At 32.6% G+C, this 17,420-nt stretch overlaps 1 protein-coding gene across 1 annotated transcript in view; it reads right to left on the minus strand.

The window, feature by feature from the left end:
* Window positions 1-16,431, minus strand: part of Asator (tau-tubulin kinase asator) — a 139,096-nt gene extending 122,665 nt beyond the window's left edge. The window contains exon 1 of the mRNA XM_085956262.1: window positions 16,201-16,431. The gene's annotated coding sequence lies outside the window, so the exon portion shown is untranslated. The remainder of the gene's footprint in view (window positions 1-16,200) is intronic.
* Between the last annotated feature and the right edge of the window lie 989 nt (window positions 16,432-17,420).

Here is a 17,420-nt window from a genome sequence, read left to right on the forward strand (position 1 = left end):
ATTTATTAGAAATCCATTTTTACTATTATTTAAATAACGTCATATTAATATTAGCTATTGTGTAATTACTACCGACTAGACAACTACTAGCGAAGTTAATTCAATTTATTTTAACAGCGAAAGTAGCTGTATTTTATAGATAACTAGCTAACGTAGCCCGGCTTCGCACGATGACGCTTCATTGATCGATATATATTAATTTATCAAAACAATAATAATTACATTCTTCAATACTAAAATATCTATATCTAGGCATACAATATGTCAAATTGAAAATAATTCTGAGAGCCAAATCAAACAAAATAAATTAAAATCTTATCCAAAATACCTATGCAAACTTTATCTGATATAAAAAATTCAAAATTTGAATTGGCAGGAAAGATAATTTAAACAAACATTGTATTTTTTTATTGTACTTTATGTAGAAGTCAGTTGAGGCCAAGTATTTAGACTTTTAGACTTTCGTACAATATAGATGAAATAACACACAATAATTGTTTTCAGAATGAACAAACTTTACTTCGGGATATTTTACAAATTCATAACACTATCATTACGATAGATGTAATTTAATTGATGTTTTGTGAAGGCAAAATTGTAGCATTTGACGATACCTATATTAATAAAACTGATAATTAGGTAGGTAATAAATATTATACATCTTATGTTCCGTAATCAGAATACTTGAACCACGTTTGTGACTATCTTACATTAAGTACACATCCCTTTCCTGGGCCAGTTGTAGCAGATCCCCAACGCTTTGGACATTGGATGTTGCGCAACTGAGAGTATCTCTTTCTACCTATGCTTCTGCTGCCCTCTACCCCCCCCACCCCACATTACGAGTCATTATCAGCTTTTCTGCGCTTGATAATAGCTATAAATTATCTTGTCTTATTGGCTCATCTTAAAACCTCCTCATTGGAAATGTGATCAGTCCAGGATCGTAATTCGTACCAATTTTATTATTATAACTTTAATTCACTATAACAGCAAATGCATTGAAATAAAGGGTGTTTTGATCGCATGATATAGAAATGAACAGAATTCTTTTTCGGAATTATCTGTCACAATCTATGTGTTTGATATAAGATGGCAAGTAACGACATAAAATGACGTATTAATTCGCTTCACTTCGTGTCCTATAAAACCGTTATGTTTGTCACCGCGTAAGTTCTGCAGTCATATTATTCTGAACGCACCAATTTAAAATAAATAATAAGGATACATTGGCCCGCCCAATTTTGCATCTATATATTTTACAACTCCCGTGTTGTAAACACGTTGTGGAATTTTGGCAGATTCCGAATCTCGTGTGGATGTTTTTCAGTCTGAAATACGTTCACAAGACGTTTTTATTCACTATCCAACGACACATTTGATATAAAAACGTATTTTCGCGGGTCAATTGTCGCTATTTAACTGAATGATAATCATAACATATTCGCTAGGAAGAGGGAAAATATTCAACAAAACAAGACAAATAACCACTAAATACCGCCAATTATTTATGATGTTTTATCAATTATTTATTGTATGTTACAATATCTGCGAGAATTCTTAGATAGAGACACTTGAAGGATACGAGTGGGAAGTTAATCCAAATCTTAAATTAAGATGTAAAAGAATTTGATCGGTTTGCGAATAGACTGGAAATTTATTGGCAAATCGTTGCAGACGCCATTAATGTCGTCAATAAAATGTCATATTATTTAAACAAAAAAGAATATTATATAGTTTATTGTATTATATCAAAATATAATTACCACATATTTAACAGTAAATATTTCAAAGATCTTCATCGACTAATGTATCTCCCCTTAATAGCCTTCCTTCATGATCTCTAAACTTTTTGGTATCACATTTTCCGCTAGACGTAATCGATCAATTAAACCATCCATTTGGAGCATCGCTAATATAATATACCAGGGTTGGGCATACATAACGTCAACGAGAGCCACATTCTGGATTTGAATATGTATATATAAAAAGCCACTCTATGGTCACGTTCTTACATAATATTAAATACACAAATTCAAATTTAATTACATTTACCTATACGCATATTTTAATTGCTGTTAAGGGGGGACATGCTCGTCAAGGGTCAAAATTGGGTTTTTATTGTATTTTCAAACCATGATCCTGGACACTCCTTAAACGTTGTAGATAATCTATTTATATAATTTTGAGCCTTATTATCCTTTATAGTTATTTTAAACATTTGATGACTGCATAAAGTATTTTTGTTACATAAAATAGTATTCTTTTAAACCTCTCGCTCTAATGTTTTAGAATATAGTCATATTTCGGTACATAACTGTGCAGTGGTGTTAAGATTTTTTACATTTATTAATTTTTAAACGCATTTATAAAACCATTAGTATAATTTATTACGAGATAATTTTTGTAAAATATTCACGATAAAAAAATATATTGATAATCTCTGTGATCCCAAATTTGACAAGAATTAGGCATTTTATTATTCAAAAAATCGGCAAAATTAACACATTTGAAGATAATTTTAAAGATACCTATTATAAGCTATGTTTTTGACCATTCAAGTGTGATAAACATCTTATGAATAATGATTGCTTTATAATAATTATTGACCTAAGAATAAGGTAGTGTTTTTTTTGAAATACGCCATTTCTTTTGTCATTCCCCAGTGGTTAAGCTACAACATACAGCCGTAGCCATAAATTGACAAACTATAATTGAAGTAGGGAGTAAAATGATATTGACGCGCGTGTTTGAACATGTACCGTTTAATTTTTTTTTTTTTTAAATCGGTTATGTACATGTTCAAACACGCGCGTTAACATAATTTTACTCCCTACTTTAATTATAGTTTGTCAATTTATGGCTACGGCCGTATGTTGTAGCTTAACCACTGGGGAATGACAAAAGAAATGGCGTATTTCAAAAAAAACACTACCTTATTCTTAGGTCAATAATTATTATAAAGCAATCATTATTCATAAGATGTTTATCACACTTGAATGGTCAAAAACATAGCTTATAATAAGTATCTTTAGAATCATCTTCAAATGTGTTAATCTTGCCGATTTTTTGAATAATAAAATGCCTAATTCTTGTCAAATTTGGGATCACAGAGATTATCAATATAATTTTTTATCGTGAATATTTTACAAAAATTATCTCGTAATAAATTATACTAATGGTTTTATAAATGCGTTTAAAAATTAATAAATGTAAAAAATCTTAACACCACTGCACAGTTATATACCGAAATATGACTATATTCTGAAACATTAGAGCGAGAGGTTTAAAAGAATACTATTTTATGTAATAAAAATACTTTATGCAGTCATCAAATGTTTAAAATAACTATAAAGGATAATAAGGGTTCAAAATTATATAAATAGATTATCTACAACGTTTAAGGAGTGTCCAGGATCATGGTTTGAAAATACAATAAAAACTCAATTTCGACCTACGACGAGCACGTGGGCCGTTAAGAACTGCTGCAAATGTATAAAGGAAAACTCGTGAAAATTCAAGTACAATGGGGAAAGAAAATACCTATATGTATTTGTATCAAGATATTGGGAGCCGAACTTTACCCAACGAAGACATGCATTTGCCCAAGTCTGTAATATACTAATATATATTTTTTTAATTTAATCTACAATCCAATTGAGTTTTTTAATAGATTTTTTTACGAGAATTTACAGTTAGTAATTGCCTGAACCCATTAAGTTCGTGCTCTGGATTCAAACACACTGGTGAAGTGTGTGGTTCCCGGTAAAGGCAGTGAGTGACCCGTGTGTTTCTGATAATAACTTATTTTAAACATCGGTTGTCTGTTCTCCCATGTGCAGAACTAACCTGCCATTAGTAATTCGGATACTTCCCAAAAATGAATTCATTAACGATTCGTTTCCCGAATGTGACAGTCACGATCCAGTATGTTTCGGTGTTATTTTTGCAGACAGATATATAGGTAGAGAGACTCACCCGACTCACCAAATGGGAATCGCAGCATTAAATTAGATACATATTATATTGTGACTAAACTATAGCAGACGTGACGATAGTTTATTTGCTTAATAATATAATAATAAGTATATAATATACGGTGCAGATAAATAGTTATAACGTTTTGCAAAATTAAAATAGACAACAATGCTTGGAGCTTCTCCATGTCATTACACTAAATTAAAAATAAGTTTTCTCGTAGGTCATATAACTGAAATTACTGGACCATAACCAACTTTGTTGCAAGTCATAAACGCATTTCGTTAAAACTACTCAAATAAAATTATTAGAGCGTTGAAAACAAAAGCTTCAAAGTACATCTTAATCTATAAATATCATCGTAAATCCTTCATCGCCCGGAACGACCGGCCTGAGTTGTGAATATCTTCTACCTTAGTATCCACTTGTTAAGCTGGTTTCATTGCATTTATATTATTGCAGTTGCAGAATTCTGATGTCTTCCTGTTTCCATAATAAAGACGTTCTCAGAAAGCAATTTATTTCACCCGTCAAATCAAGGAATCTCTTTATTCAAATAATAATGATCTTAAACCTAACTGTGTTCCTTTCTGCGTTCATTGTTCTCGTTTCGCAAGTCAGCCACTGACTGTCAAAGAAAACTTTATTGTGTTAAATATAGTCCGGAAAATGTCATGCTCTATCAATGTTCCTTGTACGATGTGTGGACACAATGACGTCCTGTGGGGGTAGGCAGATTGAGCGTCGCTTGGGGGCAGCAGTTACTCGAAGGGCGGCAAATCGACGAGAATCATTTGGTATATATAGAAAAGTAATATATATAAAGTAAGCTGAGTACCAACTTAATAACGAAGATAATCTTTCCTTTTAAAAAATCAGCTCGTTGGTTGGAAACAAAATGTATTAATTAACGTAAAAGGTTTAACAGGACTGTATTTTTTTTGTCGGGTTCGCGATGTCTAGTTTAATTCCGTTGCCCTTCGATGTCCTTGGTGACCAGAAACGACACGAGCACGGGTGACAAAGAATATTGTATAAAAAATAGGGCGGCATTATGGCCCTGCGCAGGGCGGCATTCTGTCTAGGGACGTCACTGTGTGGACACTCAATCACAATCACACAAAATCACAAATTCGTCTGCACAATTAATATTACCAATTCACATAGAAATTTTGTAGAATATAGTTGGTGACAACTAGAGATTGCAATACCGGTATTTCAAAACCGATATCGCAGTATTTTCCATACCAAAATACCGGTTTTAAAAATCAGATAATACCGATATAATATTCGGTATTGAAAGTGGAAACAATATGTATTAATTAACATAGAAGGTTTAAAATGACTATTTTGGTCGGGTTACGCGATGTTTGGTTTATTTCCGTTGCCCTTCAACGCCCTTGGAGACCAACAATGGCAGGTGCTATAAAATATTAATAGATTATTTATATTTATTGATAAATACTTCTGTTTTTTATATATTTCACGAATACCGGTATTAATATCGGTATTAGTATTTTCATTTGGTATTGTAATCCCTAGTGACAACAGACGTTTGATGTCACGGATACATATAAATGATTGGCAATTAATACTGGATGACTATAATAATATGATATATCACCACAATAGGGAATCTTTAAATTATATTAAAATTAGTTTGGTTTTTTGGGCCTACAATGAAATATATCGCTATAAGTTAAAATAAATCGTACTTACTTTATCACAAACTAAATAAATTCTACATTAATAGCTAATTTAAAGTCTGTAATAAATAAAAATAACACATTAATAGTGTATATTTTAAAAACTATTATTAAAAAATACAGTAAAATTATGCATACTGGTCGTCATCTATTCTTATCTTGACTGTACACAGATCGAGAGGTTTCTTTTGTACTGTTACACTCAACTCGTTTTCGACATGTTATCAGGGCTCGAAATGGACCGGAACGCACCGGAGCACTGTTCCTGTTCGTGAAATCGGTAAAATTATCGCTCCGTCTCGTGGAATAAATAATTTGACCGTCTGAGCTGGATAGTCCATATAATAGAAAATCTAACACACTTATTTTTATGAAAAAAAACACATAAACTTTGATAACTTTACTATGTAAAAATCTTCAGAAAACTGTCGAGCGCTCCGGTTCGTAAATTTTTCCATTTCGAGCGCTGCATGTTATCCTAAAATCTAAGATAGAATTGAGTCATACCTATCTCAAAACTATTTGGCGAAATATAAACTTTCCAGTTGTAATGTAAACATAGCCTGTTTTATCACTCATAATAGATGTTATATTAATTTGACACAATAGCTTTCTATTGCCTACAGAAACAAACGTTAAAATCTGTTTTATCATTCTATTGCTAACTTTTTTTACTTTCTAATTCAAGGTAAGTAATTATTTTCAATTCCAGATTTGCGCATCTATTCTACACACAAGGCTGCTATCGAGGGTAGTTTATCAGTTTATCACGTAGGTATGTATTGAGATATTATCATGGCCCACACACCCTAAAACGGGCCCTCAGGCTAGGATCTTTGGAGGCCCCCCTACCCATCGCTAAGGTTGAGGCAGTGTGGCAGTGTGAGGTATTCAAGGTATTCAATAACGGAACAAGAGAGGTGCTTAGCACTTTTTGACAGTTCAGACGTTATTGTAACAATTAACCGCATCAATACTATGATAAACTACCCTTGATTGCTGTCGATAGCAGCCTTGTGCATGGAATAAGTGTCTCTCATTTAAATTTTCATCAATATTATACAGCGTAGCGCTTTCGTTTCTATTCTCCCACGTAAAAATAGCTTATGTCAAAAGCATGACGTTTTCTACAAAAAATCTATCTAGTCACAACAATAATGTATGTTATTTTCCCGGAATAATGAAAATTCGCAATGACGTAGAGAGTTCACGCTTGAGAATACAGGCGGCCGAAATGTCGCGTAGGATACCGAGAATCACGCGATTTCATTTTATTGCGAAGGTAACGACGTGTCACTGTGAGGAAGAGGTGTCATGTCACAACAGGGAAAGATTATTTCGTCTCCGCGGAAGAAAGTGTGTGGTCGGCCTCTGAAGGCTATACATCCATAAAATGACGTCGTTTCTCCGGACAATACCCTCTCTATTATAATGTTTTAAAATACTACAAATGAAGCGCCAAGTTTCAAATCCCTCTAAAACGGTTTAGATGGGTATTTTTGTTACATATATGATGGCCAAAGATTTAAGTTCAAAAAACGGCAAAAACCGTCAATAGGTACGTATAATCAAAAATTAGGGTAAATTACAAAACCCGCTAAAATGGTTGGGCGTGCTTTTCAAATACGCCTAAAATGGAAAGCCAAAATACTCTTCAAAATGTAACGAATTAAAAAATTATACATAAAGTTCACAGATTTAATAGATTTAAGTTTTTCTCATTTTTTTCAGAACAACCTAAAATCGTTTTAGGGGCTTTTGAAACTAGACACTTCAAATATTCGTTAAATTTTCACCACGGATAATGATAAATATAAAATAGACATATTAAATGTATGTAAAATTTATCAAGAATTTAATATTGAAAATGGACTGCAGCGATCTATTCTATACACATACACAAGACTGCTTTCGGCCGCTACGGCAGCTATCTAGGGTAGATTTGTATCGAAGTATTAGCACTTATTGTAACAATAACAATAAGTTAGTTCTAATGGTTACAATAAGTGCTATATTTGAACAGCACATCTTCTGGCTCTGGTAAATTTTAGATTGAGACAGACAGTTTTGACAGTTTTCACTGTTGTATTGTAATTGCTAAATTAAGTCTTAATACTTCGATACAAATCTACCCTAAATAGCTGCCGTAGTGACCGAAAGCAGTCTTGTGTATAGAATAGACAAATTTTATTTATATAAGTAATTAGCTGAAGTACCCGGCATCGCACAGGGTCGCTTCGTGGTTATATTTATCTTAGATATTTAAAAAATATTAAGAGGTAATTATTTTTTTAATATCAAAATATCTGTGTAATACAATATGGCAATATGAAAATGATTCTAATAGGAGTAAAGGTCAAACAAAAGAACACTAAATTAAAATCGAATCCAAAATATGCAAACGTTATTAATGTTATTAATATGTAGTAAAAAAAATCAAAATTGGATGGAACAAACAAACAATAAACTTTGTATTTTATATAATACTAATTTAGAAACCTTCGCAGGTGTGCGCACAACAACTGACAAAAGTTTCATCCCAATCGGATGAATGGTATAGGAACGCATACGAATAGAAGAATAAGATGATTTTCTAATTCAGAAATCTTCGTGGGCATGCGCACGACAACTCACCAAAGTTTCATTGCAATCGGATGAACGGTATAGGAACGCATACGAATAGAAGAAGAAGAAGATGGTTGTACTAATTCAGAAACCTTTGCGGGTGTGCGTACAATAACTGACGAAAGTTTCGTTGCAATCGGATGAATGGTATAGGAACCATACGAATAAAATAAAATAGAATGAAGAAGAAGAAGAAGATGATGATTTTTCTAATTCAGAAACCTTCACGGGTGTGCATATACAACCACTTACCAAAATTTCATCGCAATCGGATGATTTATATAGAAACGCATACGGGACAGACAGACAGACATTCATTTATATAATAAGATATGGCTTATACTCTTCGCGCAAGTGCAAGCAATAAGTTGACAAAGTTTTATCGCAATCGGATGAACAGTATGGCAGCACATAAAACACGAACAAACAAACAAATATTGTTTTCTTTATATTATAGATATGTATATCGAAATATGAGGGATAAACTATCACTACCATCGAAGTTTACAGTTTCGTATCACGACCTGACTATAGTGGTAATATCACTAAAAATGTGTTGTCTTATGAATAATGAATAATTTTATTCAGTTCGCTGTTGTGCGTAAGTAATTAGAAAAATACATATTGGCTACCTAAGAACAGCGTGCTTTATTACTAAACTAAACAATTGAGAGGAAAAACACGTTTCCTCTATAAATTCATGCTTCATTAACTAAAAATTTTCATTTTAAAAATATTTATAATAAATAATGCGTAGGTACATCATCGCGCTAAAAAGAAGTTTTTAAAAAATCTGTTGAAACCTCGCAAGGTCGATAATATGTTTATTGTTTGAGTGAGTGATGTTTTGATTTTAGCGGGAACGCGTCTGTTTTCTATTTTTTATTTGCTCCATTTTCTTAATCGCTTCTCGCAAGATCTACAATAATAATCGTTACCTATACACGAGTCAGGAGTATGACGAGCGAACATCAGAATCAAAATGAGAAATACCTACGTGAAAATAAACGGAATCGTAAACAACTCGAAATTTTGACGAAATGCACTTTGCCAACAATTTTATCTTGATTATTTTAGACCAGGGACAAGTGGTTGAGTTCATTGAGTTGTTACTTGCAAATAATTAAATAGTGGGAAGTATCAAATCGTTTAAATGAAAGCCATACTAATAAAGTCATAACTAACTGCCCATAAACAACGACGAACTTTGGAACAATGGTTTTTTTTTAAATGAGCAATTTGTATGAGAATCAATGAATCATAGAAAGTACATAGGTAATATAATAATTATGGAAGTAATAATATTTCCCTCGTAGAGTAGAAATAAATTAATAATACGACGAAAATATAAGCATGGATTTACTGGCAGCAATAGTGCGTATTTTAAACTATCGTGACAATAACTGTTTACACGTAACTGACTATCTCTCCAATCTCATTCTTTAAGAGTAAGCGAGATGCGAAGTTGTCATTTTATGGTACTATTTGACAGGTCGTAAAATCGGTTAACCTCAAAATGAGTCTCTCCGCGATTTAGTTAATTTTTTTGCCGGCAGGTTCACCACCATCGTTCTACTGCGCAGGCGCTGTCGCATGAAAATTCTGAAGCTTCCGAATTTTTTAGATTCATGCATGCAATCTTGCAATATTTTCTTGTTATGGCCGCGATAATATTTACTATCAGCAGTAAATTATGCACGTGTAAACGGGATATAACGAAATAAACTAGTCACTAGTGTCACGAGGAAATCAATGGTTGACCGAAAAGAACTTATAATATTATTGTACCTATAGTCATAAGTCATAATGCATTTCCCCGTTTCTTTATTGATGAAATAGGAAAAAATGAATTACCATCAGCTATCACAAATTTATGTAGTTTTGGTCTACTTCGTAGTATTTTCTCTGTTGTAGGTACCTGCATTCAAACATCGCGTGTAAGTATTTGAATTCAATCTTAAAACTTATTAACTTAAAACTAATCAAATCCTATTTACAGGTTAGAACTGGGTTAACGATGAATTACAATATGTACACTACTATTATGATTAGAATTGATTTATAAACATATACGAACTAATCTAATGCCGAGAATCGAGATATAGCATTATGTAGGTCATAGATTTAATATAACTATGTAGGTAGATCTATTTTAGTTTTCTTCATTGTTATTATATTAAATAAGCAATGGTTATACCTATGTTGCATGTTATGTTAAGTATGCTTTTAAGTATAAATTTGTAGAACATTAATTACGAATTATAAAACGGTGATTTATACCTGAAATTTAGTTGCTATTGGAACTCTACATCATGAACTATGTTTCTGATAATATACAGTGTAATATAATAACTTTTAAGAAATCTGGATAATTAATTATTAGATTATAGACTTATAGTGTCGTGGGTAACAGATTCGAATCATGGGTCTGGCAAATACACACATTATTGTTTTTCAGTTTGTGTTTGGGGTCAAAGTATGGACCTAAGCAAGTGGCTAACATCAATTTATCGTAAAAACAAAAATAAATATGTTAATACAAACCTTCACTCCATGGAGGTCCGTATTATGATCTTATTAGGATCGGACATAGTCAAAAAATATATCGCCACCTCAATACTACAACTACATAACTCTGATTTGGTCATTGTTGGAAAAATAAAATTTAAACTTTCCTCGATGAATATAAATCTAGGCTATAATTATTATTTTAAATAAAAATGGAAAATTGTGCTTGTCTAATTGGGAACAATTAAATATAATGTTCAATTGTATAAAAAATATTGTATAAGTACTTATATATTATTTTATTTATTTAATGCATTTATAGTTTTAAAGTTATCTAATATTTTCAAACACGAAATTAATACAGTTTCCATTAGCTTCTGACTTAGGTAGATACCTAGTTTTATCATTTTGAAGAGAAGTAAATGTAGAATCATATTCAATAGCTATCTCAAAAACAGTGAAAATCAAGTTATCTAGTGGTAGTATTGAGGTGGTGATATTATATAATATGTCAATTTAAGTCCATGGTATTTTAATCTAATAATAAATTAATTCAACAAAATCCATTAAGTATATTTTTAGTGCTTTCAACATCGAATATAATTGATAATGACATGAAAATATTAATATTGGCAGAGATATAAAAGTTTCGTTTTAATAAGAGCATTATCTAACTCTACAAAAAAAAATAACCGTTAACTAATGGCCGTCCATCCGTGCAATTGATTTTAATCTTTGTCTTCGCGACAACAAGCCTAGCGAAAATAATAATATTCCCGTTAAAAATAGACGGAAAAAGTGTATTCTGTCTCTTCTGTAGTAAATTGAATTATAATTTGTGGGCAGAGTATTTATTTGTGTAGCCAACCAAACACCTTGACAGATAAACAACGCACATAGTATCTTTTGAAAAGACCTCTGTTTCTAAGGACGCGGCCGATGCCAGGACCCCCAAAGGGTAATTAGAGTAATGAGGAATACCTAGCTGAAACGCCATGGCACCATTCTAGAAAAACTAAATTTATAATGCAGTGTAGGTAGTTTAAAAGGAAATTCCGTCATTACGTATAAAATATTTCAGACCACAACTAAAAATGAACCTACTAACAAATCGTGTCCGGAAACTTGTACGCATGCAGTTCTCCGTATCACACTTCACCGTGAAATGTTGTATCGGAAATAAACATGGCCGTATATTAAAGACTATCCAACTTCTTTGGGTCGTATAGTACTGACATAAAATTCATGTCTAAATAAAACACGGTTCTTGTCGGCTTACACTTTATAGGAAGCCTGCAGCAAACAAATTTTGAAAATAGCCGATATACTGGATTATTCGTTAGGTTGGGTTTTGAAGAACATGAACATGAAAAAAATGAAGACATTGTAATGGTATACAGTGGCACTTACATACCTATAGTAGGTACCAATAAGGCAATCGACACAACTTTACTATCGCTAGGTATATTATGTACTAGAGTTGCCACTTCATGACTTTGCACTCCGGCTCTAAGATGAAAATGATGTACTATCTATCCATTTATTTTCTTATTAAGTACTACATTTATATTCAAACAAGTGAATAACATTTGATCTAATTTTATGCGAGGTAATCAGGCAAAGAGGCGTATCTGTGTAGTAAAACGTGCAAAAAAGGTGCAAAGTTATAAAACGTATACCTACTCTACCTAGACCAGAGGGGGGCAAACTGCGGCCCGCGGGCCGCATGTGGCCCACCGGGTTTTTTTTTGCGGCCCACCATCATTAATTATTGTACTTATATATTACAATAACTTCTTTATAATTTTTGCAAAAATATTGACAATAGATTAAAATTTGAAGCATTTGTTGTTTCGTAAATGTATTATCTCAGTACGTCTTCCTTGCGTCTCGTCTCACACTATGTAACCACTATTTTCTGCGTTGAACATCGATTTCAATAGATATTGATAGTGTGCCGACAGAGCTACAACTTGAGATTATTGATCTGCAGTGTGACACTGATTTAAGAGAATTGCATCGTCGTGAAGAAATCTCCAAATTTTACAATGCCCTTAATTCAGACAAATTCGACCAACTTAAAGATTATGCAAGAAAAATGTTCGTAATTTTTGATCAACCTATATATGTGAACAAACATTTTCGATCATGAACCTCAATAAAAATTCTTTACGATCAAATATCTCCGATGCCCATTTACAAGCAGTTTTGAGAATATCAACTACAAAATTAACACCTGAATTAAAAAAAATGTACAACAGTTTCATTCTTCTCATTATTTTTTTTTGTAAATAGAGTATAAATAGAGAAATAAATAGTGTATATCTAAAAATAGTATTTTACTTGCGGCCCGCCGCTCATTTTGAATTCTTGAATTTGGCCCTCCATCCAAAAAGTTTGCCCCCCCCTGACCTAGACTGTAACATCATGGTTTTTTTTTGTGGAAATTTTTACTTCTGCACCCATATCTTCGTGTCAACGTCGACTAGTATAGTAGATGTATTACTATGGCTATTGAAACAATTTATCCGTGAACATGCACGGATGCGATTTCTCCTAGTGCGCAGCAATAAAGCAGGGTGAATTTGATTATTGTTACGGTTGCTGTTGGCCAATTTCACTTACATCAAGCTTATTACATTGCTTTCTTTCTTTTACTGAACCACTGACTATGTCTTATTTACTGTCAAAACTATAGAACTTCACGCTAATGTGATATGTTTATAGTACATATTATATACCAGTGGCGAAGGGTGGTAGACTTACTAAGCTTTGTCAGTCAAATGTATTTATTATTTTTCATTGAACTAGGACTACAATATGTAGATAGTTTCGGTTAGTTTTTAAAATTCAATGAAACCCTGCGAAAAACAAGCCATAACAGATAATAGTAAAAAAATACTCGTCTAAAATTATGCAATAGATCATACATAGCATTAAATATTCTATAGATAGAATAATATTTGTGTCTATTATAGTTTGGTTTAGGCAGGGCTTAATGAATTTAAAAAATATGAACCAACAATATATTTTGTTATTTGTATTCTTAATCCAACGAAAACAAATTAATGTAAAAGTGTGCATAATTTTGTGTTATCGCCCAAAGTACACCAAAACTATTATGTTTTGGTTAAGGCATGATTTAATTGATTTTTAAAAACTAACTAACACCATCTGTAAATTGTAGTCTTAGTTCAATAAAAACAAATACGAATGACTAACAAGGTTTAATGTGCACTATTTACAGCGGATTTTAACAGCCTACCTGCACCATTCGCCACTGATAGATACTAATTTATATTTATCGGCTAGAATGCATAATATTATGTAAATCTTATGACATATCATGTAGGTAACTACCTCAAATCAGAATAATTAACTTATCTCGCAGATAGACTAACAAGATAGGTATTAAAACCACAGAACAGATAATAAATAGAATACCAATAGGCTATATTCAATACGCCGCATGGTGAAGCAGGCTTTTGAATGTGTGAGTGTCCTACGAAAATGAAGCACGCATTATGCACGTGCAATAGTGTGTGTAATACACAAACATTAAATGAGCGTAAATGCATAAACCGCGAGCAGTTTTCAGTATTCGACGTAAAACGTATTCTAGACACAAGTGTAAGTTTAACCCGGATTCTTCCTTACTCGAGTCGGTTACCTGCTATCGCCTTACCCGTTGTGTATTTCAGTTCCCATTATTTCTGAGTTCCTTGATTAAAACATATAACGACATAAAGAAAGTTTCTGCCGGTCGCTTAGTATAGTGGTAAAAGAGCAGTGTGAAAGCTTTTCCGAACGCCAGTTCAAGTTCTGTTTATTCTCAGATTAAAATAGAATATTCTTGTGTCGGAAAATCGGGGCATATAAGATTGATTCCAGAGATTATTATTTTTTTGTAGTGACTAACATCCGAGATCGGTTAATAAAGCTGATGTGGGTTGGGTGGGTCTTCGTCATTTTCTGGATGAGTTTGATGATTCAATAAAAAAAACATTGTGTAGTCACCGGATTATCAGTCCGTTGCTTTGTACAAAGAAAGTTCATATACCCGGTGTTAGTACTTACACTTCGACGTTTAAAGTAATGTTACCGCAATCATTCTGTTACAGGTGATAAAGACACGTCATCCTGGCGCAATCTACTCTGTCATTTGATAATCAAAATATATTTACATAATATCATAACAATCCAGTGACATCTTGATAAATAAACTTTATTTTATTTGTTTCGGTTTGGGAGTGAGACTGCATCAAATTCACGTTACAAATTCATTTTATCTCAATCTGTCACTGGATTCAGATTATCGTTTAAGTTGAGCGAACGACTAACAAATATTCCTCGTAGAAAGAGGCCGTTGAGTTTACTTAAAGTATGCAAAGGCCTGGAGCGAAAATGAGAATTTATCTGCCTACTTTATTAGTTCTAAAATATATAGATACTTAAGTGAAAAATGATGTTAAATAAATAAAATCAAATTCGACAAATCATTAACGTGTTTAAGGAGATATTCAATTGCTTATTAGCGATGACCGCTGATGAAACTAATGGATACATGGGACCGGATTTACCATAAAGCTAAAGAAAATCTATAAAGAAACTTTGAGCAACTTTTTATTTAAATATGTTGTATATATGCCTCCCATTGCGTGTTAGCACAGGGCCTCTACAAGTGTAAATCCTACCCTGGTGATACAACAATAATTTGTATGTGCTCTATAACAATTAAAATATTTACTTATACAATATAGTATCTGGGTGATTTACTCTGTACTAAACTTTAACAATGAAAATTTAAAAGAAAACTAAAGTTTTCACACCACAATCTTCAATAGAGAATGTAAAGATGCGTAGGTACAAAGAAAAATAATTATGAATGTGTTTTACACACTGTACTTCTAAAAAATGAAATCCTTGGAAATCTTATCAAATTCTCTTGTTTCAAAATTAACAATTAATTTATTTCATCTCTACCAATATGTATTTAACTAATATTTTAATCCGAAATGAATGAATCTAATTAATGCAACAATATTCTATAGACACGAATTGTCAGCTTTATACAAAATATTGTACAAAAGAAAATTCCAGGCTTGTTACCATTGGCAACCAATCCGTCAAAATGACAAGATGACAAAATAACAAACAAAACCACTCCTGTAATTTAATAGTTTAGAATGCATTGCTCTGTGTATTCTTTGTTTTCTTTATAAGTTTGATACTCGTTAGGTAGTTACCTACCTACTTAAAAGTGTTTAAATATAATATTATATTATGCAAAAATATTATATTATATTTAATCATTCGTATTTTATTTTATTTTAGTATAAGTTCCTAGTGAATTAATAACATAAGTATTATAATATATAACCACCTTGTAGATTTTTTTAAAAGTCACACGTCACATAAAATTCGAATTTCGAATCCGATGAAAAGTCACGTTCGAAAATTGTACAAAAGATCACTGTGTTTTTTAATCCATTTATGGCTAAAGGGCGCACTACGCACTGAACACAAACGCGAGTCGATAATAATTTCGCGATGATTATTAAATTTGATTGTCGTTTGGTTAAAAAGCGTCTGCGGCGGCGGATGAGAGGACTATGAAGTGATTTGAGAGGATTCTGGTTCAGATTCGTTTTGTCTGGTCGCTTTGCTCTCACGCTCGTTCGGGGGTCACGCTAAATAAAAATATTACTCCCCCTACCGCCGAGTATTCCCGTGCCAGAGGTAACCAAATTATTGCTGTTCTCCGTTACTAATTAATAAGTTTGCACTGATTGAGTATTGAAAAGTAGTACACAAATTTTCTAATACGAGTAAATCAGTTTGAAACAATGGTCTTTAACAAAAGATGAATAATAAAAAAAGATATCTAACATAACATGTTAGTACTATTAATTATAGTCATGGCCCCCACAAGGGAGAGGCTGACAGGGCTCTTGCCTGGGGCCCGACGTGGCGGGTCAGCCAGTTAAGTGAGAAAACACACCACACATTAAATGATGGTTCGTATGTAGAATTTTATTTTATAATTATTTTAAGTGTGTTTTTCCTGACTTACAAAATGGCTATTTTTCAATATGACGAAGGGTTGCATGTTACTTGAGTACCACAAAATGGAGATCGCGATCAGTGTTTCATGATATGATAATGAGTGGCAAAAACTCAATAAATCAACAGGATTTATTTAAAAATCGCTGAAAATACACACAACACCTTAACTTTGGGGTTCCGCGGAAACCATTTGAGGAACACTACTGTAGAAAATCACACTGTCGTTTACTTTAGCGGTATGTAGGGGGCCGCCATACATCCTGGCTTTGGGGCCCGCTTCAGGATGTAGGGATCATGACTATAGTATAAAAATATACCGACACCCGCTAAATACAAATATGTGTCCGCTTCTCAAGCGATGGGCTACGGATTCGAATACGTACTATTTTTTCAATGTTTGTTTGAATCTCATAGCATGGATCTTGAAGATTGTGTGAATGGGTAACTATTTTCCGTAAAAAATCTGTTGAAAAAAGAATTAATTGCGGACTTAAATATACCTCCATTAATATCGCTTCACTTACTATAAAATTAGGT

Source organism: Rhyacophila brunnea, unplaced genomic scaffold, assembly GCF_057557595.1.
Source record: "Rhyacophila brunnea isolate RB1 unplaced genomic scaffold, BYU_Rbru_1.0 scaffold_6, whole genome shotgun sequence".
Taxonomy (NCBI): domain Eukaryota; kingdom Metazoa; phylum Arthropoda; class Insecta; order Trichoptera; family Rhyacophilidae; genus Rhyacophila; species Rhyacophila brunnea.